Source organism: Botryllus schlosseri, chromosome 13 (assembly GCF_051294905.1).
Source record: "Botryllus schlosseri isolate E-star chromosome 13, Bs_hap1, whole genome shotgun sequence".
In the NCBI taxonomy this organism is placed as follows: domain Eukaryota; kingdom Metazoa; phylum Chordata; class Ascidiacea; order Stolidobranchia; family Styelidae; genus Botryllus; species Botryllus schlosseri.
In genome coordinates this window covers 12,434,714-12,461,272 of record NC_137248.1, presented here as the reverse complement: position 1 = coordinate 12,461,272, position 26,559 = coordinate 12,434,714, and the positions used below count along the sequence as shown (strand labels likewise).

The 26,559-nt window shown below is 39.6% G+C and overlaps 1 protein-coding gene across 1 annotated transcript in view; it reads left to right on the top strand.

Annotated features, from left to right (window-relative positions):
• Nucleotides 1-26,559, top strand: part of LOC145453504 (B-cell receptor-associated protein 31-like) — a 457,607-nt gene that overhangs the window by 243,808 nt on the left and 187,240 nt on the right. The window lies entirely within an intron of this gene.

Genomic DNA, 26,559 nt, shown 5'->3' with positions numbered 1-26,559 from the left:
AAATAATAATTCCCGACATGAAACCAAACCGCTGAAAGTCGTTACCATCACAACGAAACAATTTGTACGATGTTTGTCAAATGCATCCTATAGTTAGGTGTACTAGAATTATTTGTGTAACACATACGCCGACAATGCAATCGAAAATTTTTCCGTTGTCATTCGCTAAAGTAAATGTCATCACAATACTCATCAAGCTGTCATCTGTAAATCAAGATTACATCCAACTTGTAACTGTATCGTTTAACTACCGGGTTGCATCAGTTTGCTATTTTTGTCATTTAGTGACTGCTGAACATACCAAACGATACACATTCACTTACGAAATACTGTGTTGGTCGTAATTTCCATCATCGTGATAATCGAAGTACATTTGTTTCGAATTCGTAACAGCCGACTATGACACGACGATCTTTGGAAAAGTTATGCTTGGAAGATTGGTTGTATATCACGAAAAATAATTACCACTCATATTGATACTGTTATCCCTTGTTCGGTATTTTCAAACGAGTAAAATTTATTACTTGAGTTACTCCGCTTACTATATTCAAATTTAAACACAGCTGTCTTTCAACATCACAAAGACATCGATATAAAGTATACAATCAAACGCAACAAGTTTTACTTTTGTAGGACACTAATTATTATTCCACGCATCTCATTTCATACTAAGTGTATATGAAAGATGTTCATGGTACACGAATATATTCGCTCATGCTACGAACATACGCAATGATTGGTGACGCTTTCACACTATTTCGATTTACTGTAACAAAAACAACAACAACAATTTTCACTCTCTTGACTTACGAAAACAACAGACGAACCTTCATTCAATATTTTGTTTTTGTCAACAAGTTACTTTTTCATGAGACCCCCACTACTCTTACAAAAGTACGAAAGATATTTACATCACACAAAGTAATCAACTTTACTCGATATTCTCACATTACGAAACTAAAGAATGGTTGGTTTGACTCTACAAACTGTTTCGTTACCTCAAGACCTTTATTGTCTGAATGGTTGTTCATGTGTCTTAAGAACCGAATAGTTCAACACAGCACTAGTACCAACAGAAACATCAGAGTTGTTTACACAAAAGTTTGTATGTGTACAGTATGCGAATACCATGTGTAAGTCCAGTACAATTGCGGTATCCATCCGAGTTTAGTTAACACAAATTTATTACAACGGAGCCACGTAAACTTTCGTGAAAGAAAAGCATACTCACTTCCAGAGGGTTATTTCAACGCCATAGCAGTACTCCAACAACAAAGTACATATGTTTTCTAGTCACCGTCCTTACATATTTCACATAGATCAATCTACTTTGCTAACGAAAAGTGCTGAGTCACCACATGATTACCCTCACAACAAAACAGCTAGAAGATATTATCATACAAAAATATTCCTAACCCTTTGCGCACCAGTGACAAATCATACAACAAACATTTTTTGTGAGGTGAATTGCTGTTCAGTGTCAAGTCTATCTGTTGAAACGTACATTAAAACAACACAGTCACAATTCAATTAAAACCACGAATCTATTTTCATTTCGTTGCATACAGAAAAATAAATTTTAATTTCCCAAAACATACTTGTAGTCAAGAAATATTTTTATTAATCAAAATCATCGACTTCTGTTTACGGTGTTAGTGTGCGCATGTCATACACGTGGGGACCGTATTAAAATGGACACGACACGACTGAATGTAAGGAGATAGAAGTCTATCGCATAGATTTACATGTGGTCTTCGCTATGGTTTCAAAAAACGAATCATCTCTTTTGCGTTGATCTAGACCGCGCAAGTTAGTTAATGGCCATGATTGTGTTTGTCATATGCGAATGATAGGGTTACTGTCAAATCTACATACAACAACCTTCTGGTACTCAAAATAACAATTTCATTCTCTCCCTTCGTAGTCATATACCGCCAACTCGGCTTTTTTGTTCATCGACAGCAGCGTTTAACAAGACCAACTACACTGAACCCACGACGTTTACCTATGTAAAATTACCACTTTCACTTGACAGTCCGTCGTTTACCTGGCTAAACATATCATTTTCCTTTGGAGATCTGATGTTTACCCAGAGTAAGAAACCTTTTTCACTTGGAAATCTATTTTTTCCCTGGGTAACAAACCTTTTTCACTTGGAAATATATTTTTTCTCTGGTTAACAAACCTTTTTTCACTTGGAAATATATTTTTTCTCTGGTTAACAAACCTTTTTCACTTGGAAATATATTTTTTCTCTGGTTAACAAACCTTTTTTCACTTGGAAATATATTTTTTCTCTGGTTAACAAACCTTTTTCACTTGGAAATATATTTTTTCTCTGGACAACAAACCTTTTCCCCCGGGTAACAAACCTTTTTCCCTGAGCAACAAGCCATTTTCACTTGGTGGTCCGTCGTTTACCTGAGTAAAAATATCATTTTCCTTTGGGGATCTGGCGTTTACCCATTGTAACAATACATTTTCTCTTGGTCATCTAGCTTTTCCTAGAGTAACAAAACCATTTTCATTTTGAAATCTGACAAACACACCTGCCAATTTGGTATTTGTTGTATTGACGATAGTTTGAAATAGATTACAACGAACAGTGACGGAAATATACACAGACTACCGGTTTCAGAGTATACCCCCATCAGTCGTATCACATCAATATCATCGGTTAACCACATACAATATGCTCTTGTACACCGAAATACATGTTTTGGAAAATTGGACAATAGGCTTCGATAGTTCTGTGATGTCCGGGTTCGTGCTTTGGATTTTCCAGAGTCAAAATGTCTGAATAAAACACCTCCTTGACGATGGTTGGTATGTGGATAACGGTGTTCGGAAAACGGTTGGATTTATGTCACCCATCGCGATAACAACTCCAGGTCGAGTTTTCCTCCCGCACGTTTACTATATTGTGTCTTTATTGGTCAATGTATGTCTCGACATTCAGTTTGAAATCGGAAACCCTGATAAAGTACGTAACCGGATCCGGATATCAACTGTGAATCGATAAACCAATGAACAATATTCAAAGTAAACATGTTACACCCTGTGTTTCCACGACAAAATACCATCCAGACATACGTCGCGCTTGTTTGCCCACACCAGTATACGCGCAAATGGAGGTGTGTGACATTGCATGCAATGTGTTGGTATACAAACATCGATCCACAGACATTATCATAGCCGGTAATTTTGATGTAGATCGAATGTCACTCGATAACAATACCAATAAGCCACATTGCAATGACTCTGAGTCAATCTGAAGCATGACATACAGACACACAAACATAGAAACCGTAACATGGGTATTCGCACGATGGTGAAAGTGAACTGTACAGTACATACCAATATTGTGATCACAGTCAAATATGCGAACCATACACAATCATATACCCTGGTTTTTGTTGGATATGTACGAAACCGATAAATCGATACATTTCTTTTCCCTGGACATCAATAATACAATCGCCATTCCAATACATCGCTCGAATGTGAGGTTCGTCTGGTGTAAAATCCATATCAAATAACACCAAAGTATGCCTTCCGTGTTTTATCATTTCCACCGACGCTTCTTGTTTGTGTCGTAACACTATAGTGTGGGGAGTTGAAAAACGGTACATTCTAAAACGGATTGACATGTTCTTCGATATGACCAACTGAAACCAACGTCATGATGTCGTTTCAAAATACTCCGATATGACGAGACCAACCCCGATCTCTTGTGGCGATGACCGTTTCGAAATGTCGCCGGACGAACTGGACCCTTACGAAAGTGTGTAATATGCTTGCGTGTGAAATCACGAGGTAGTGTTCTATTGTGGTGTACGATTGCAGTCTTCATTCCACAGAAACACACCTTATTGGATCACAGTATCAGTCCGAGATTTGCACGATATTTATCTGGAGTCGTTATGTGGGAGTATCGACATCCATGCATCGTGATTTAGTGAAAGACTGATCGCAATCATTTCGAGCACCGTACTTCGATAGTTCGCATTGGTCAAACGCTGCAGTCTCAGCAGAAAACTTCGGTGTCGACAACACGCTGGATATTGCCCGATGTATCCAATTGGCCTGGGTGACTGTCTGGAGATAGGGTCATGACTATCTTGTAATGTTACAACGGGATAAAACCATCGACTAAATCAGTGAACGGTGTCGAAATATCGATGTAATAGTGCGGACTCAGAGTCATTGCAATGTGGCTTATTGGTATTGTTATCGAGTGACATTCGATCTACATCAAAATTACCGGCTATGATAATGTCTGTGGATCGATGTTTGTATACCAACACATTGCATGCAATGTCACACACCTCCATTTGCGCGTATACTGGTGTGGGCAAACAAGCGCGACGTATGTCTGGATGGTATTTTGTCGTGGAAACACAGGGTGTAACATGTTTACTTTGAATATTGTTCATTGGTTTATCGATTCACAGTTGATATCCGGATCCGGTTACGTACTTTATCAGGGTTTCCGATTTCAAACTGAATGTCGAGACATACATTGACCAATAAAGACACAATATAGTAAACGTGCGGGAGGAAAACTCGACCTGGAGTTGTTATCGCGATGGGTGACATAAATCCAACCGTTTTCCGAACACCGTTATCCACATACCAACCATCGTCAAGGAGGTGTTTTATTCAGACATTTTGACTCTGGAAAATCCAAAGCACGAACCCGGACATCACAGAACTATCGAAGCCTATTGTCCAATTTTCCAAAACATGTATTTCGGTGTACAAGAGCATATTGTATGTGGTTAACCGATGATATTGATGTGATACGACTGATGGGGGTATACTCTGAAACCGGTAGTCTGTGTATATTTCCGTCACTGTTCGTTGTAATCTATTTCAAACTATCGTCAATACAACAAATACCAAATTGGCAGGTGTGTTTGTCAGATTTCAAAATGAAAATGGTTTTGTTACTCTAGGAAAAGCTAGATGACCAAGAGAAAATGTATTGTTACAATGGGTAAACGCCAGATCCCCAAAGGAAAATGATATTTTTACTCAGGTAAACGACGGACCACCAAGTGAAAATGGCTTGTTGCTCAGGGAAAAAGGTTTGTTACCCGGGGGAAAAGGTTTGTTGTCCAGAGAAAAAATATATTTCCAAGTGAAAAAGGTTTGTTAACCAGAGAAAAAATATATTTCCAAGTGAAAAAAGGTTTGTTAACCAGAGAAAAAATATATTTCCAAGTGAAAAAGGTTTGTTAACCAGAGAAAAAATATATTTCCAAGTGAAAAAAGGTTTGTTAACCAGAGAAAAAATATATTTCCAAGTGAAAAAGGTTTGTTACCCAGGGAAAAAATAGATTTCCAAGTGAAAAAGGTTTCTTACTCTGGGTAAACATCAGATCTCCAAAGGAAAATGATATGTTTAGCCAGGTAAACGACGGACTGTCAAGTGAAAGTGGTAATTTTACATAGGTAAACGTCGTGGGTTCAGTGTAGTTGGTCTTGTTAAACGCTGCTGTCGATGAACAAAAAAGCCGAGTTGGCGGTATATGACTACGAAGGGAGAGAATGAAATTGTTATTTTGAGTACCAGAAGGTTGTTGTATGTAGATTTGAAAGTAACCCTATCATTCGCATATGACAAACACAATCATGGCCATTAACTAACTTGCGCGGTCTAGATCAACGCAAAAGAGATGATTCGTTTTTTGAAACCATAGCGAAGACCACATGTAAATCTATGCGATAGACTTCTATCTCCTTACATTCAGTCGTGTCGTGTCCATTTTAATACGGTCCCCACGTGTATGACATGCGCACACTAACACCGTAAACAGAAGTCGATGATTTTGATTAATAAAAATATTTCTTGACTACAAGTATGTTTTGGGAAATTAAAATTTATTTTTCTGTATGCAACGAAATGAAAATAGATTCGTGGTTTTAATTGAATTGTGACTGTGTTGTTTTAATGTACGTTTCAACAGATAGACTTGACACTGAACAGCAATTCACCTCACAAAAAATGTTTGTTGTATGATTTGTCACTGGTGCGCAAAGGGTTAGGAATATTTTTGTATGATAATATCTTCTAGCTGTTTTGTTGTGAGGGTAATCATGTGGTGACTCAGCACTTTTCGTTAGCAAAGTAGATTGATCTATGTGAAATATGTAAGGACGGTGACTAGAAAACATATGTACTTTGTTGTTGGAGTACTGCTATGGCGTTGAAATAACCCTCTGGAAGTGAGTATGCTTTTCTTTCACGAAAGTTTACGTGGCTCCGTTGTAATAAATTTGTGTTAACTAAACTCGGATGGATACCGCAATTGTACTGGACTTACACATGGTATTCGCATACTGTACACATACAAACTTTTGTGTAAACAACTCTGATGTTTCTGTTGGTACTAGTGCTGTGTTGAACTATTCGGTTCTTAAGACACATGAACAACCATTCAGACAATAAAGGTCTTGAGGTAACGAAACAGTTTGTAGAGTCAAACCAACCATTCTTTAGTTTCGTAATGTGAGAATATCGAGTAAAGTTGATTACTTTGTGTGATGTAAATATCTTTCGTACTTTTGTAAGAGTAGTGGGGGTCTCATGAAAAAGTAACTTGTTGACAAAAACAAAATATTGAATGAAGGTTCGTCTGTTGTTTTCGTAAGTCAAGAGAGTGAAAATTGTTGTTGTTGTTTTTGTTACAGTAAATCGAAATAGTGTGAAAGCGTCACCAATCATTGCGTATGTTCGTAGCATGAGCGAATATATTCGTGTACCATGAACATCTTTCATATACACTTAGTATGAAATGAGATGCGTGGAATAATAATTAGTGTCCTACAAAAGTAAAACTTGTTGCGTTTGATTGTATACTTTATATCGATGTCTTTGTGATGTTGAAAGACAGCTGTGTTTAAATTTGAATATAGTAAGCGGAGTAACTCAAGTAATAAATTTTACTCGTTTGAAAATACCGAACAAGGGATAACAGTATCAATATGAGTGGTAATTATTTTTCGTGATATACAACCAATCTTCCAAGCATAACTTTTCCAAAGATCGTCGTGTCATAGTCGGCTGTTACGAATTCGAAACAAATGTACTTCGATTATCACGATGATGGAAATTACGACCAACACAGTATTTCGTAAGTGAATGTGTATCGTTTGGTATGTTCAGCAGTCACTAAATGACAAAAATAGCAAACTGATGCAACCCGGTAGTTAAACGATACAGTTACAAGTTGGATGTAATCTTGATTTACAGATGACAGCTTGATGAGTATTGTGATGACATTTACTTTAGCGAATGACAACGGAAAAATTTTCGATTGCATTGTCGGCGTATGTGTTACACAAATAATTCTAGTACACCTAACTATAGGATGCATTTGACAAACATCGTACAAATTGTTTCGTTGTGATGGTAACGACTTTCAGCGGTTTGGTTTCATGTCGGGAATTATTATTTGGGGGTTCAAAAACAATCAATACTACAAATGAACAACAATGCAAAACACGTTAAGTGAATTACAGTGTAGCAAGTATTTCTTTGATATTACGAGTGTTGTGTACTAGACACTTCTCGTTGAACAGGATGCTTCTAGCAAACATATACCAATTTGCTTTTGTAATGATCAAAGTGTTAGAGTGTAACCTCACGATATTTTACATTTAGCGCGTTCTATAGAGAGTGTGGACGGATTAAGTATTAATCACCCTTCGATATCCAAAGTGATATTTTCACACTGTGTAATGCGTGTATGTTTCAATTCGCCGTCACGAATTCCAACAGCAACGACACTGGTGCTTCATCTTTACCTTAATTCATAAATACCGCGACAGTCGGTACGGGAATCGAACTCATGCATACTTTTAGATAGGCGACACACCTGTGAAATACTTGAAACAGCGATAAGTGATTGTGTTAGCTATATTCATCCAAAGATTTCACAAAGATTTCTTAACTTTGGTTGCAACTCGCTCGTAACGAATTGGTCCGTGCAATCTAGAAAAGACACAAGTTGAAGACGAATGATATGAATTTAATCAACTAAAAAGTCCTTTTGTTTTGGTGTTGGGTGTAATACAATCTGTATAATCATGAATTACTTTGATTATAATCGAGTTGCCACGACTATTCGTATTTTCGTTAAGAGTTGATTTCGAAAATGGGTATGATGGGATTTCAAAATGTGTATAATGAGAATATCGGATTGTGAATCAATGTCATCGTAAAGGACTTACTTGTCTTATGATAGCTTACATTAAAGTATACGGATTCATCTGTGAAAAATTAATTCTCGGTTATTTTTCGTATATTCAAATCTCGTACACTCAGTGTTAGTCGCAAGTCGCAAGCATTGATTTGTAGTTGTCGCGTCGTGAAAACTATCAATCGCTTTTACAGTACAACGGATTTACTTGGCAGTGTTTTCATAATTGACTCTTTCGAGTGTTGTAAGATGTTGAGATGTCGAGACGAATAGAGTTTGCATTTCCAGTTTCGTAAAAAATAACTAGTTCGTTAATAAAGTTGTAGGTTCTCATGAGTTGTTATTATTCAGATCAATATGTGAATATTACAAGCGAGCAACACTATTCGTGTTCACCAGGATGAATTAATAAAGTTTACAAGTTGTAGTAATATAATCAAGTAAGTGAAAACTATATTTTTAACATCGGGTAATATTATGAATAATTCTTTTGAGTATGGTAAGATGTTAAAATGTCTCTTTGACAAACCGAAAGTCGGATCGTGAATAGAGTTGTAATGTTCCATTACTTGTTTCAAATCAATGTGTGTATAATATCGAAATGGTACTTGGAAAGATGGTAGTCATGTTTGTCAATCCTATTTCAATTCACACTACGCAAAAGTCAAAATATTCGGTCTCGGATAATCTCAATTTGCCTATAGAACATCTCGCGAATGGATTCCGACCCGTGCTATAACTAGATCGCTATGTCTGATGCATTGTCATGTCAGTGACGTAGGGTTTTACAATTATTTCACACCCTTTTGAATAAGCGTCAACTTCCCAAAGGATTAGGGTTGGATCAGAAATAAGTGATAATTTGTCGGTATTCCAATCACCCGCTGCGACGGTTCTGTTATTCGTTACTTATTAAATTTTACCAGTAAAATCTGGTTCTGTGACAAACTGCTTACGAAAATTTGAACGCTTGAGCGATCGATGTCTGTAGCGCCAAGTCGCAAAAGATGGCTATGACCGAGACATTATGTTGTCAGCGATTGCGGGGCTTTGCAAACTATTTCACACCTATTTGGAGTGTTAGCATGTTGTTGGTATTGGAATCACCGTCTACGCCGGCTCTGTCTGAGATTAATGATATTCTCTATAACCATCCTGATACGCGAAGTCTATATCTAGGAACTTATCCAGTAGACCAATTACCAAAGAAACCAACTAGCGGAAAATTCGCTATCATCATTAATTACGACGAGTCGAGTTTGCCTGGGTCTCACTGGGTGTGTATATACAGAGATGACGATACTCATTTTCATGATTCGTTAGGTTCGGACCGCTAAAACCTCAGATAATCGAATTCCTGGAGCCGGATGAATTTTCCGTGACTGGGAAACAGCTACAGAGTAAAACTTCGGATGTGTGTGGAGATCATGCTATTGCATTCTTGATAAAAAGAGCACAAGGATTTTCAGCCAAGGAATACTTGAATAATTTTGGGGATGATAAAAAAGTGAATGATACGATTGTGCGTGCTTTTGTGAAGAGTTTGATTTCAGAGTAATAAATTCAACGAATGTATAATGTGTATACTTGTGATTCTTGTTGCGACTGTGAACAGCAGACTATTCTGTAGGTGCGAAACAGCGGTACGAAGGTGCGAATAATCCGATCTGAAGTATTATTCAGCTAGCAATCAATAGCGAGGAAAGACTTAGAACACGATCGGTCATTTGTCACGACTAAACTACGACGTCTTCGTGCGAGCGATCCCTATACCTGTAACGTTATCATGTTGCGTCTATATCAGCTACCGTGTCGCCGCGACCATAAGAATAACGATATATTAAAGTCGCGCTCGCCGTAAACGTTGGGATTAACTCGAATCTGTCATATATAATAATTTGGGATATACATACTAAGTGATGGCGTCGCTGTTTACTATACTTGATATTCAACACCACTTCATCAACACAACCTACACCTTAAGAGTCACCATGTGAGAGATGCCCACACCCACACGTACGACCCGCCAACACGAGTTTTCGAGGCACCGTGAGAGAGATGGCTATACCTAGAAGAGTCACCGTGTGAGAGATGCCTATTAGGGATGGTGTGAACCTCTGAAAGGTTCAGGTTCGTGTGAACGCGAACCTTTTTGAAAGGTTCTGTGTGAACGCGAACGTGAACCTCATGACGTCACGTGACGTCATATTGCTAATTTTAACCATACATTTCAGTGAAGTGATAGCCTATGTTAATGTATACGATAGCTAGCGACGACTCAGGTAATATAATGCCACAATGCTGAAGTACATACCGACGTTCTAAACGTCGCCAAATGTATCAACTGGTGCCATCAAATGATATAATAATAATACCATAAAATCAATATCTTCTGTCGCATTGCCAACAATTTCGACGAGCTCTTGCAAGGGAATATAAACTTACACCTTAAGAGTCTAGGCCAGACGGGACAATGTATCCGGCGTCTCAGTATTGCAAGGTTGATATTGAGCAGAGTGTAAAACGGGTTTCCAATTTCTATACTCGCTACCGATAGTATAGACAGCACCCCAATCGCACGGATTTGGTTTTTATGATACAATAAATATATGAAGTCAAGAATAACCCCGTAAGCTTGCTAGATTTTTTACATCAGACAACGATATCAATTTCATTGATTGGTTGAATAAGCATCATTCGCTGACGACATGTATTGTATTTCGCTCTTGATCGTGTGTGATTGCGGGTCAAGCACACAGCAAAGAGTCACTAAATATTCACAAACGGAAAACTGGATTTTTCGAGCAAACTTTTGTAACAAAGCATGTAAATATTTTGAGATTGTCAAGGTGCATGCTCGTTTAGTGTTGATTTTTTTCATGCTGTCAACGCCATGCATAGAGTGGCCCGCAGTTGAAATGCAATAAATTTCAACCAAGATGTCATAATGAAGTAAAAATTGTAATATATATGAAAAAGGTTCACAGTGCAGAACCTACCAAGGTTCGTTTGTGAACGTGAACCTCTAAATTTCTGAGGTTCACACACAGAACGCGAACGTGAACCTCACGTTCACACCATCCCTAATGCCTATACCTGAAAAGGTAACCATGTCACCACCAGTTTTCACGGCACCGTGTGAGCGATCCCTATACCGAAAAGGGTTACCGTGTGAGAGGGTCCATAAGACACAATGGCACCGTGCGAGAGATAGGGGGGTCAAAAGGGTCACCGTGCCAACACGAGTTTCGAGGCACCGTGCGAGAGGGCCCTATACTACCCCATGCAAAAAACACCAAGTCACGAGCGATCATAATAACTACTGATGTGATGACTAGAATATCAGTTCCGACGCATGGACGGATCCATCAGCCATTCACATATTGGTATATCTTCGTTCACTACAATAAAGCAGAATAATTTGCGATAGATTTATCAAAGGTAAAAATTTCTACAAGCTTAGCGCAATATGTTGTCACTCGATTTCTTGTTTTTAATATTGTTGTCCTTTTGTGAAAATGGAAGAACACCTAATGTATCAGATTGAGTATAGCTATATTCGCGATTACGAGACAAAGTGTCGTTCAACATATGCGACCTTGCGTTTGCGCTCGCAGTAAGACCGTCAACCTTGTAACCTAGGCAGGAAATGATTGGCGCATGTTAGTCACAGCTTTCGATATCGATATGTCCATGCGCCGAATAGCCCAGTCCTTGCAAACTTAGCCCAGCGATATACAGCAGGCCCGCAATACAGTCAAGTGACAATATTATTGACCTATGAACTTCAAAAAATTTTAGCGCTTAGCGCGGTTAGTGGCCCGCGCAAAAGTTCGTCAATCAAATGTTGCCCTTAAGCCAAAAAGGTTGGCCAGCCCTGATATATAGCTTATTGTCTTGGTAGCTGGTTTCTGAGAAGTGTGCAGGTTGCCGAAATGGCTTTGTTGATTAGCGAAGGTTGCAGTTATTACCCATCTTTGAATTTCAACTTTCGGCTTTCTTTTTTTGACATATTTCATAGGTGGTGATATATTCATAGAAATCATGGGCATTGCTTCACTTGTTTCATGAATTATGGATTTGGAAACGTAACAATTTGAAACACAGACCGTGTAATGCGTAATGTGACAATGGCACCAAAGAAGGTTTGGTGACTTCTTGTGACTTTAATTCTAACGGCATAACTTGCTACATTGACTTTAGTTTTAATCTGGATTAGGCATGTGAGGTACGTATAGGCTGCATTGTGCGTAATCACGGTATGTTAATGAACAGGCTTGATAGTAAACGAATTTCCGGTCCAGTTTATACATCGTATGGTTTTATTCCACGCAGCAGCACTAAAAAGTAGGTTTGATGTTTTAAATTTCAAGCAGCCTTCCGCGGGCCGCACAGAATCGCACAGAATCGCTGTTAATTTGCTATACGCAAAAGTACATTTCATGCACGATCATTTCGTAACAGATACAATACCCATAGGTCGGTGCGGTTCAAATTACGATTTCAGCTTTAACCGAGCTCTGAAATACTGCGTTGATGGGGTCGGCGGCATATGGTCTTCAGTTATGGTTCGGTAGATGTCGCCCTGGTGCAATACGTAAAATCCCATATTTATCACAGCTCAGTGGTCCGTCAGTAAAATAACAATGATCGCGAATAGCTCGGAATTTCATATCCGCACTCCCTTATACAAGTATATGCGATTGTTTCTCGTTGTTCATTCGTCAAACGCATTTGATGCGCAATGTAATAAGCTGCGATGTAGTCAGGACCGTAACTTCCGCACCCCAAATCCCAAATTGGGGGGTCGAGCTCAAAGGGGGGCGAAAATTATTTCGCAAATCAACATAAATTATGGAGTATTTTGTGGGAGATTTCGCACAACTTCAAAATTCTCTTCGCGCTTGGCGCTATTTAGTATAAGCAAATATCTTCTTTTTTATATGGGTACCCGCAACGCCCCGAGAAAAAAATACGCATCATTTCTGAAAACAGTAAGCATTTCGGCGACGGCCGTTACTTCTCCACGACACACCAAGACTTTTGAAGTTTCGGCAAACATGCGACTTCTTGAAGTGTGTTACTGAATAACACTTGGGCGAAAATTATATCCTTATGTTGGCCGAAACCGTCACTATATATTTATAGACTATTAAAGGGTTCTTCTTTTGGGAGCCGGAAAGGACAATACTTTTTCCAAATCACAAAAGGTAGAATACGGGACTTGAAAATTGCTGATTCAAAAAATTGTACGGCAAATCCTGTTGTGAATACCCGCTCGAACTTCCACATTGCATATTTCGCTCCTGATGGGGGCCCAAAACCAACGTTTTGGGGGGCTGACGAAGTACTGTTACGGTCCTGGATGTAGTAATATGGACATGGTACTTCATTTGTTAGTGTTTCTGTGAAGAATTCCGCAGTTCTGGAACATTTGATAGTGAAATAAACCATACGAATGCATTTGTGGTAACCGCCCCTTTGTTGTTATTCCTGTGGACGATTCAACGTGTTTCGATCATAATGCTGCCAGGTTGTCCTGTCCAAAAACCTCGTGCGGTAGTGTTAGTAATATGGACGTTTCAAAATCATTGGGAGAAAGACTACTATAAATTGCATTCAATGGCAAAATATCCTCGGTGGACTGCATACCGTTTGTCGTGTACTAGCATTAGACTATATTTATAGTGATGACAGCTGTGCGTAGCGTGGATTTTCTAACTGCGCCAGGCGAGGACCAATGCACCTTATAATTTTCTGTTGGGCCCGATCTTCAATGATTATTATTATTATTAACCAGTAGGCGTACCTTTTCTGCTTTAATGCAGATCCCACCAAATTCGACGCATCGAAAGCTGTTTTGACAGTGGAAGTGTTTGATAATCACTGCTTCATTATAACTGGGGCGAATTCTTTACCAAAAAAGCAGAAGGTTTTGACCTAAAAAACCCTAATTTTGACATTTTTTTTACCTTAAAAACCCTAATTTGGACAAAATTTTGCCCTCGTGTATGTAAATTAGGTGTTTTCGCACATGCTGTTAGAATTGTACTACTTATCTTCATTTCTGGTTGGAACTGTCTGTCCTTACGAAGTGGTTTGGCCAGAAAAAACTTTTTTGACCTGAAAACTTACAAATTTTTCCATGAAAAAAATTATTATAACGGAATCTGGACCTATGAAGAATGTCAGTAGTTACATCATGCATTATGGTAGAAATAATTAAAATTTGTAGAACAACGAACGATACTTTCCTACATTCACAGGTAGAAAGTGTCTGTCCGTACCAAGTAGCTTGCCAAGATGGAGAAAAAACGTTCAACAGCAGCAATTGTTGATTGGCAGCACTGAAATTGGGCGTGCACTGCTGGTGATACATCGTTCTGTTTAGTTCTGACAATGTTATATACATCACAATTTTTCATCATGCGCTTTTTGATATAAGAACCAATGCCCACATAGTCTTGCTTCTGTTAGGATATTGCGGTACGTTGAACACAACGTCAACCTTTTTGTTTCATTTGATCGTTTGTGATTCAAAATGAGCATACAATGGGCCGTCTACAACGTTAGGCCTATAAAGTAAGCTACAAGCTGTAAAATGCCAAATGATTAGTTCCCGACAGTGCAAACATCTACGCAGGACCGTAACTGCCGCAACCCAAACCTGCCAATTGGGGAGCGGGCTCGAAAGGGGCCAAAAGTTATTTCGTGAATTTACAAAAATAATGGAGTTATGTTTTTGAAAATTCATGCAACTTTTTCAAACATTTTTGTGCTGGGCGCGATTTGATGTTTCCAGTTATGTTGATTATTGGGTACCCTTTCCCAAGCAAACATGAGCATGATTTATAGAAATGGGCATTTCGCCGTCAGCCATTACATTACCACGCCACGACGCATCTAGACACATGAAGTTATAGCCCATGTAACACGCGACTCCAAGAAACGTGCCAGAACGATCGGCAGCGAGAAAGCCTTGGCCGAAAAGGACTGCCCAGGTCGAAAACTTTGATATATATATACTTTAAATTATTTTTAATTGTCCAGAAGCGCTAATGGCTGTCGCCGAATGATCCTGGCCTGGCAATATGAACCCCACAAGACAAATGCCATCCCACAGGGAAAAAATATGTGACAGTGAAGAAATGCCAATTTGAAATCGTGTGCCTCTTTAAGTTTAGTACGTTTTGGTGATTTTAATATCTTTTGAATGAGCAGACAGGATGTCACAAAACACCATCATGAAACGAAGTCATTATACCAACGGGTCCTGCGGAAACTGTTTAATCATTATTTACGCCCCCTACATTTTCCAAGACACCTCACTCAGTTCTACCCTGACCGGTAAATTTGATTGCGTGAGCAGAGAGAAGATCAAAAATTTATAGCGTTATATATGCAATTTCCGATCATATTGACCGATTCAATCATGAACTATATAAAAGTTTCGCGCTTCGCGCGTCTAGGCGCAATTAGCAACCTCAATAAACAGTACAACAGAACTTACTGATAAGTAGCTGCAAAAAGCGACGAATCCTCCCAGTACTTGGCTTTATCACCCTATTGGGGGCCCAAGACCAATATTTTGGGGGGATGACGAAGTGCTGTTTCAGTCCTGCATCTGCGATACAAACGAAACGCTGGTTGTAAAAAAAATGACTTTGTAAACAATTTTGACAATTTATTGACCTAACGCTACAATTTTGATAAAATTTTGACTTTTTTGACATGTCAAAATGAATTGCCCTAATTATAACTTATTCGGCTGCTTTGAAATTGGTAATTGATTGAGTCTTGACAGTAATGTATCCTGATAAACTGATACCCCGAGAGGATTAACTGTGCTTTTCATTTGAGTGCTATCATGGAGTGTCAGTGTGTAACTTCGGTCATGCGTATTATTGATTTGCAGTTGACATAATTAGGACCGTGACCCTTTTGAACAATGTACAACCGGGAAAAACAAATGACAGTCAGAACGAAAGTCTGCACATGCACGCCAAGTTAATTTAGATGGCGCACAAGGCAAATACGTAGAGTCACTTCACCAAGTTGAAGTAGTAATACCCACAATGCAACTCGCCGACTGCACAACAAAACAATAGCCACCGCAATCGAGATATAAGCCGGACGGCTCTTATTACTGACCTATAAAACGTCGTCTTGGTACAGTAACCAATCAGCGCCAAATTATTTCAATAAGCTGCTTTGAACTCGGGATTAAGCTGGTATACATTCACGATGTGGTCAAAGAAGCATGGTAAAGCCGTTTCCTGCCTATAACTTAAGGTTATTCACGGCTTACTGATTGCCGCACCTAGGTGCTAATAATACTCTGAAATCCTGTATGAGAATGGCAAGACTGCATGCAAGTGGGTAAAGGGATATTTTTAATAATATTAATAATAGAGAAGTTAGCTTGGTACCTGTCGCCCTGTCCGGCCCTAAATGACACTACTTTCACTACTTTTGCCTCTGTACATTCGCACTTCACTCGTTCCTCGCCACCTCATCCGCGTCAGCGGTGTCTTACAAAAGCCTAGAGGTGGGCCGTGCTATAAGTCGGCAGTTACGGAAAACAAGAAGAATATCGGCCTGGTTTAAATGACCATAGTAGTCGACAAACACCATGAATACCAAAAAAACAAACAAACAAACTTCGCTCGTTATGCCACATCAGATGGGTTATCAGTTCCGCTTGAATCTAAATAGTCCTCCCAGAAATGTTTCCATTACATTGGTGCCGTTACCTGGAACTCTCTACCGGTAGACCTCGGAAATTTGCCAGATCATATCTTTAAAAAATGTTATCGTAAATATATTTTAGAAAAGTATTGATTAGATGCCGGTATTGCAGTTGCTGTCTTGTGCTGTGAAGTACCAATATGAGTGAACTGCACTCTATAGACTCAGTTTTGCACTGCAGTCCTAAATCTTTGTTGTATGTAGCTCGTTACTGTATACCGGTTGATTTTTTTCTGCATTTCTTGTATAGTTATGTTTATTTATTTTCATTGTAATGCGAATGTGTGTACTCCTACAGGTGGCGACTGTGTGCTAAGGCCTTACGGCACCTCGCTCTCTCTCTCTCTCTCTCTCTCTCTCTCTCTCTCTCTCTCTCTCTCTCTCTCTCTCTCTCTCTCTCTCTCTCTCTCTCTCTCTCTCTCTCTCTCTCTCTCTCAATAATAGCAGTGATAGGTTTTGTCGAAAACGATGCTCATATAATAATATTTGATTTCTGCGCTATGGACCAATGAGGATAATTTATTTAAAGCGATTTTGAAACCTTACATAATAGGCTTTCCACATGAGATAATGATCTCGACAACTAGGGAGATTAATTGCGGTCAAATGGTAAATAACATAATCTTATTCACTTCACAAGCGCGTCAAAAGTTTTTCAACGAATGCTGAGGTATCCTACATCCTGAACCCCATATGACTTGGTTCGAGTCATGCGCAATGACTCGAGTCCAAGTCGAGTCAATACACAAATTGACCCGAGTCGAGTCGAGTCATTTCCGTATTTTGAGAAAATGACTCGAGTCACGTTTTTCAGATGACTCGACTTGACTCGAATCATTTTCTTAAAATACGGAAATGACTCGACTCGACTCGGGTCAATTTGTGTATTGACTCGACTTGGACTCGAGTCATTGCGCATGACTCGAACCAAGTCATATGACTCGAGACTCAGAAGACCAAGACTGACGTTTCATTGTAATTTCGAGGAAAGTTAAGTAATCACACTATTGGGACTTCGTCTATTGGTGCTGGTACTTGAAAATGCGTCCAGAGACTGCTAAAAATGGCGAAAATTAGAATATTATAAATGCGAGCCATTCGATATCACCAAACAGAGTTATGTAAAGTGGATTTAACAAGCCTTTAACTGGAAACTGGGCAATCAACACAATGACTTGGACTCGACTCGAGTCATAATACCATGACTCGGACTCGACCCTCTGCTCGGTGACTTGGACTCGGACTTGACTCGGCGGTGAATTGAAAATGACTCGACTTGACTCGAGTCAAAACTATAAAACTGAGATTGACTTGTGACTCGGAGCCATCTGACTTGGTTACAACCCTGTTAACTCTCACTCCAGATTCAACTGCTGTATTACGATAAGCGGCGTACAGCCATCGCGACAAAATTCGTGTTATTATGTAACTTGAATGAATCAAATCACGACAGAACGTGTGACCGGTAAATACACTTTGGCGGGATATAGGTGTATTCAGCAGAGTTACACCATAGTGTAGGGTGGAAATCAAGCCACTTCGGGTACCACACTTTGCTCTCACAACCATTCTAATGCATGAACACGAGTCAAATACACAATTCCTCATGGATATATATCTCAGGGGAGCACTATGGGTTCTGTTAACGCATATCACCGTTCTGTGCCTTCTCGGAGTGGTACACGCCACACGGCCACAGAATGTATTCCACTCCTTGGGTATATCTCTGTGAGAACAGGTGTATTTGACTCGGTCCAATGTTATGGATGTGAAAGCATAATTTCGACCGGACAGTGCCGTTTACCTGATTCGTACCTTTCGCTGTGGTGGAAATCGGTTAAACAATTGATTTCGATTAAATGATTGCAGTGTACTCTACATAAATATTTTCATAAACGTTATTAAAAGTTATTTGTGCCCGTTAATCAGTGCGTCCGGTTACATGGAAAACAATCAAACAAACAAATCTATACTTCTAATTTATACTTATAACTTCTCGCAGAGCACCTATTGACAATCACTGTCCCAAGTAAGAACATGACCCGGTTTGAAACGAATTTATTTACTTATGACGCCAATGTATCCGATTGAAGATATATTAACTGCGTGGGATTTTTGTCTGGGCCTACTTCGCGAAGCTGTCGCCTCTATGACTCGCTGGCGCATGACTGTACCGAATTACAACAATCGAAACCTTGATTCATGTGGGTGACTGAGGTAAAGTCGTAATATCCCGTCTAGGTTTTACCAAGCCACACTGACTGTCACGACATGGTTTGCATGTTCACGCCGCTGCAAAGCCGACAAGGAAGTCAGTCATGCACACCGTCTGTGAGTTGGCTACAAGATAGTCTGGAAATAACATGGTTCGTTTGGTACCTCATTGGATAGGAAATGACTCTTTCCGGACTCATTTAACGTGTATCCTCCACGCATCTTCCGTCTGGTGACGTCATAATGTTACAAAACCCAAGTTGAGATGAGTTCTTCTGTTCCAAGTCATGTCTCTGATTCTCACAAGCTAACATATCACTATTTTGCGTAGTAATAGTCAGTACTAAGTAGATCTCTTTAGAAGTGTGTCTGGTAAAAATTTATCGGATGCAGTAAGCATGATTGATGTGACCCTAGTCTACTATATGAGGCCGTTGTGTTGTGTATATTTAATGATCATAAGAATAAGTATATTTCATCGTGAATTTGTTTAATCAGTAGCGCAATATTGGTTGCAAATTTTTACAACATCATGAAGTTAGCTTATGCGGGAGAATGCTAGTCGTCTGATTAAAAAATAGTAATCGCGACGACCTACTTAGCTGTGTCAAAAGTTTCACCAGACGATTCGGGATGGTTAGATGATCCAACTTTATGCTTCATTGTTAACAGTTTTAATCGGACGATTAGCACTGTCTCGGATAATCTAGCTGTATAATCTCAGCCCTAAAAGAGCACTGTGCTGTGCCTACACATGTCGAGGAAAGAGGACTATATATTAGATCGGGCAAGAGAGAAACCTGTGTTGAGTTCTTATAATGATATATATTAGATATAATTATAATTGCTTTGCTGGTATAGCACTCAATATGAAAAGATGTTCATAATGTGCTACTGGAAATACCTAGGATGATCCAAGTAAAGACATGTATGGCTGTATGCTGGTAAGCCACTATGTACTGATAGTAGCAAGATAGAACCAACCTCATCTTCTGTGACACAACAGCACCGGAGAATCACAAGATGCAAATCTGAGATCGACGCGTAGGACGCTAATATTCCTACAAGGATGTGCGATATTATCAGGATCTACCTAACTTAGACTAGTCATTCTATTTGTGTAACCGTTATTGATGAAATGATCAAAGTGCAGACTGTATATTCAGGGCCGTAACAGCACTTCGCCAGCCCCCCCCCCAAAAAAAAAAAAAAACTTTGGTCGTGGGCCCCCCATAGGGTTATAGACCTAACTTCTGGGTATTGGGCTCCCATAGGGTGATGAAACGACCCCCCCCCCCATCACGTTGTTCGCGTTTGTCACGAAATGATCTGGACTGTATTGTGAGCAAGCGCGAGGCACGAAAATTTTCGATAATTTATGATAAAATCGGTCAATCAGATCGGCGATTGCATATATATTATGCTATCAATTTATTGTCCTCTCTACTCGCGTAATTAGATTTACCGGTAGAGCTGAGTGAAGTGTCTTGAAAACGGGAGGGCCCGTAGATGATAATTAAACATCTTCGGGCGGGCGGACCCGTTGATATGACTTCGTTACATGATGTTATTTCGTGACTTCCAGTCTGCTATATCAAAAAATATAGAATCGCCCAAACCTAGGCTTCTAAACTAAGAGACGCACACAATTTCAAATTGGTATTTCTTCACTGGCATAAAATTTTTCCCAGCGGGATGGTATTTGTCTTGTGAGGTTCCGATTGCAAAGACAGGAACATTCGGCGCCAGTCATTTAGGCGCCTATGGACAATTAAACCTATATGTATTTTGTATATATAACGAAGTCTTTGGTCAGCATAAGGGCATAGATCCTTTCGGCCAAGGTTTTCTCGCTGCCGATCGTTCTGGCACACTTCTTGGAGTCGCATGTTATATGGCCTAAAACTTGATTGTATTTCTTGGTGGGTCGTGGCGCGGTAATGACCCAATACCCAATGATAAATATACATGGCTACTTAAATTCGCGCCCAGCGCGAAAAATTTTTGAAAAAATTGCATAAATTTTCAAAAAATACTCTATGATTTACGCTAATTCACGAAATAATTTTGGGCCCCCTTCGAGCTCGGCCATCCCCCCCCCCCAATTGGGGGGTTTGGGTGAGGCAGTTACGGTGCTGTGTATATTACATGGGTGTTTGCCTAGCTTATTTGCATAGAGAAGTGTTCAAAGTAGTCATTAAAGCTACGCAAGTAGAAGGAGAAGTAGGGGTGCAAAAATCTACTCAAGTACGAGTAGAAGAAGTGGTTTTAAAAGCAACCGAAAACTACTTAAAGTAGAAACATAATTGGATGACTTTTAATCTACTCCGGTAAGTAAGCAAGTATGTAGGTTAAGTTGCTGTGAAAAGCAGTCATAAATACCCTCTCATGGACGTTCAAAAGCTGGAAACTGAGCTGGGTTGAGGGTGCAAAGCGCTGGATTCGTGCTGCCTGATCCCTGGACGCATCAATTTTGCAATGCCCAAGAATTCGAACGCATCATGGGATGCAAATGATAGCTTTGGTGAACAGCGATTCTTACTTAACTTTTGTTTGCATCAGCGCCCTGTGTCGGAAAATGCTACGGAATGACGCAATCCCGTATTATAATGCTTGTAGTTAATACCAAGATCAATTTGGATAAGTAAGGATACTACATCAACTCTTTTAACGTTATCTAAATATAGAATAGATCGTCGAAATGTCATTCACATTCAACTTTACTTTGAAAAATATAGGCAATACAATTTATATATTATTAATTAGAAGAATTCGAAGTAATTGTACCGCGTAAAAAATAAATATAAATAAAAGCGGAAACTCTATTCCATGTCTTTTGTCCAGAGAATTTTTGATGTTGGTCAAACTGGGTATAATTCTAAAAGTCAAGGACCACCTTTTCCAGATTGGGACATGCCATCTGTGAAAGGATCCACGCAACCCATAACACAAAATATATTGCATGGTCCATACTTTTGTACAAATATACTGGGCACTACCCACTACCCAGCCATACCGCCATGTTGGAATGTGAGAATTTAACTGTTGGTAGACCGTGAAAACACCTAAATCCCTCTCAATCTCAATCTCACTCTCTCTATATTTCTCCTCTCTCTCATCTCTCTCTCTCTCTCTCTCTCTTTCTCTCTCATTGGAGGAACATAATACTTCTAATTGACAAACTGTAAATACAGCGATAAGTATGCAAATGGAGAAATATTACCAAGTAGAAGTAGAGGAAAATAGATTTATTTGAGTAAGTACTGCAAGTAGCGTAAAACCACTTGAATACTTCAAAAAAGTAGAAGTACTTCGTTGCTGTCCACTTCTGCCTGCGGATATACGTACGTACAAGTATAATTACAAGCATAAGTACACGTATATAACCACCTGAGCGTATGGAGTGCATAGGGAGCAGTGGCGTACCAGCCACTTGGCGCTTATGGCTCTGTGCCATGGGCGGCAGGCTGCTGGGGGCGACAAAATGTGAGGTAACCTTTTTTTAGTCAACACTACAAAAGTACTGTAAAAGGTGGGTAATGCAGGAGTCGAGGCGAAGAGCTGATCTTCTTTAGTCAACGCAACAAGATTTCCAGTAAATATAATTGAAAAGATTCAAACTATTTCGAGATTTGGAAGGCATTTTCAACGAAAGCCATGGGCGGCAGCATATGCTCCTACGCCACCGATAGGAAGCCTATTGCGTTGTGTTTAATTCAAGTATATGTGAAATGCTGACCACCTCTGAGACACTAAAGTCACGCGCCTGTGACGGTGTTTCACCATGCAATGTGTGTGCTGTGTCGTTTACCACGATCGTTGCACCACTCATTTGCAATATTTTGATTGTTTCGATGGGTTTTATCGGTGTCATGAGTCACGCTTGGCGATTTTTAGGCCCATGATTTGATTTTCGGCGACTACCGGTTGTTTCAAGAGGGGAATGGGGAGATAGTACAACACTCTCTGCATTTAATGCGATAAAATCTGTCTTGCATCCATTTCGTAAGTTACGACTGACGCAGCTCTAGACGCAAGTCGCGACGCCGTACAATCGACCATGGTTCATTCATTGGTTACCACGCGTTGCGCTCATTCGATGTAATATCATGCTTAGAATCATAAGATTAATTGCGCAATTGTCACACGGACTGGTCGGTATGGACAGTACGCTCTGCGACAAGTGTGCCGTAATTTAGGTTTGGCTCTATTCTATAGCGATAATACTTTTGGTCCTTTCAACACGTCGTGGATTAATGCGAGCTCTGTCCAAGTGTCCATTTGTCTTCTCTGGATGTATTTTCTCATTGTGCCGAAATGTTTTTCTTCTCGGGATGTGCATTTGTTTGTACGATATCAATGACCGTGGTTCAGAAGCCGAACAGGTGGTAAGCACCATATTTTACCTAATTAACAACATCAACAACGCATGTCCTTCTTTTATAACTCCTGCCTGCACACGATTCAGACGAAATACCCTACACCCGTTTATTGGTCGATGTTTATCCAATACGCTGCTTCACAAAGACAACGTAAATCGACCCTTATTCTAACACCTCGAATAGAAACTCCTACAGTAGGCACAAATTTGTACCTTGCACTCGCTATTGGCCGTGTACCTATCCGCAAGAAGGCTGGAGGTCGATTATTGCATATTCAGTGAAGTATTTAGCAGGGATCACTTGGTATAGTGCACATAATAATAGGCCCGACATTGAACGGGGTTATGTCATGGCATGATATCGTTGTATTAGTGAATCAGAAAGCCACTGCGTTGGCGGCAATCAATCAGTTTTCTATGCAGATATGATGAGAAGTATAGGACAATATGTTGGTTCAAGTCGATGATTCACATTATTTGTATATGTGCAGGGGGACTTTTCATTCTTTGGGATTGGGTATATTCAAATTATTACAAATGCGTCAGCTAAAACGATAAAAAAAACATATTCAAATTCAATGTAGTAGGCCCGTTGCATCTTTCATAACTTGTGTGGCCGCTTAGGCGTATAGTTTCGCTGATAAACCATTCCGGAAACGACGCATCGAATTAGAGGTGCCATGATAAATTTGCTTGGCTTGTCACCGCATCGATTATCATTGGGAACCACTCTTACTATAATCACAAGCACTGCATGCTCATAGTTAAGAAAGTTGTGTTTTTGAGAAGGCATATGTATGCTAAATAGCGTGATTTAACGGCTGTTACTGTTGAAATGTGAGGTTTAGGTAGATTTAAATTTGAAATCGAGCGATAGCATGTATAATGTATATCTGCGCCTGTATTTCCGATATTGGTAGATTTTTCGACGAATAACATTGCTAGTTACGACAGCAGCTTGCTGATTGCCGTTTGTATATGGATAAAAGATATTGCCATGCCTATATTCCCACAAAAGAAAGCATTTGTGACGGATGTAAAGACTTCATTTAGCCTTCATCTGCTCGTAAATCCAACTCCATAAATGTAACACAACACGCTTTTACGATAGTGAGGAAAGCATGAAGGATACCACATTGACAAACGGATTCCAGTCGATCCATTATGTCATATCGATTCCTTACTGCCTTTTCATTGTGACGCATTATTGTAGCGTTTTGAAATTAAAACATTATCAAAGTAATGATGGTGATAATGATGATGATGATGATGAGGAGGAGGATTTTGCCATGATATATAATGATGCCTTATAAATACTGTTTCTACCGCCATATAGCCTATACTCAGTGCAGCATGCTATATCTAGTGTTGTTTGTTTGTGGTATTCAAGATGCTTGTCGACAACTATGGTCATTTACACCAAGCCAATTATCTTCGTTTTGATTCCGTAGCTGCCGACTCGTAGCACACCCCACTTCCAGGCTATCACGGATGAGATGGCGAGGAGGGGCCTAGATTAATCTCCAACACTTAGGTGGGAATTTTGGAATGGACTTCGGTCGGACTTTAACCAGCAACCCATTTGTGTTGCAGCTGTGGATTATGCCACTACGCTATCTCGCCACCATTTTATGACTATAACAGACCTGTAATTCGGCCCTCTCCTTGTGGTAGTGATGGTATTTCACAATGACAGTTCGCCAAGAATTAAGTAAGGTCATTACCATTGTCACCGTGATTACCGTGGCTGCAACCTGCAGGAGGATGCTAAAAAATAATACGTGATAATCGCTGAGGTAGGCGTCAAGTGCGGGTCTTCGGTTTGTATCAGGATCAATAATCGTAACCCGTAAAGTCATAACCTTGCCACACAGTCAATCTTTGTCATTTACGTGTTAGTCAGAAGAACCTCTACTATTGCATTATGAAGTTTATACGTGACCGTATCCGCTAGCTGACAGCATCGAGTAATACAAGGTGTACTTTCAGCTCACTCGCCGAGCATAAGCAGCAGATATATGAGTAATAAACAGGATCCGAATTTTTAATAAGACTATCGGTCACACGCCCACATTGACCTGCAGATGACAATGAAATATAATCATAGGCGTGAAAATGAGGCGTGTATAGATTGTACAGTGCACACTGAATGAGAAATACAGAATACAATGGCATAGGAAAGGAAGAGCAATCAAAATGAAGAGGCAAGTTTCGGCACATAGCGGAATCGATACGTCGAAGCTCGGAAACGTGGTCCGGTAATACTAAGCACATGTTTAAATGCATCTGGCTGTGTTACGAATTTTGAGCAGCTGTGTTACGATTTGGATTATAATATGAAATTTAGAAATGTTAAATCACCATTCATATGTGTAACAAATTTGGGGCAGTACAGGATATCGACTGTTTGGACACGACGTAAAAGTAATTCACAATTTGGACATGGATTTCGAGCTCAATTACGGAACTGGGTTTGATTTTCCTGCCGGTCCATCAAATACGTTATAATTCTATATCTCAATTCCGAAACGCGAGAAGTTTGACGGTTGTTCATTAATTTCACAAACAAAACGTCTAATTATAACTTGAGGTAGAAATTTGAAACGTATTTTTCTGTATGGTCTCGGGACATAGGATTCGCTTTGGACGTCACAATGAGGCCAGTGTTGTAACAAGCTGTTTAAGCCTAGAAATTGTTTAAGATCAGTTATATGTGAGAGCTAAGAATACTTGAAGACCTACATTTCGACAGTACAATTGATCGACATATGGGAGTAGGAACTTACCTAGAGCATGTAGATTAGAGGCATTCAAATTGCACAATGAAATAAAAGTAATAGAAGATGACATAATATGATGCAAATGTGTCGGTTGGTGGGGTCAATGCGTCAGATTCTGGGCCGATAGTCTCGAGGACTGGCTAGTATTTATTCAGTAGGAACTGCTTTTATTCGACTTAATGCGGACGAGCTCGGCGACTAGCCGTCGAAACCAATGTTCCCTCTCTAG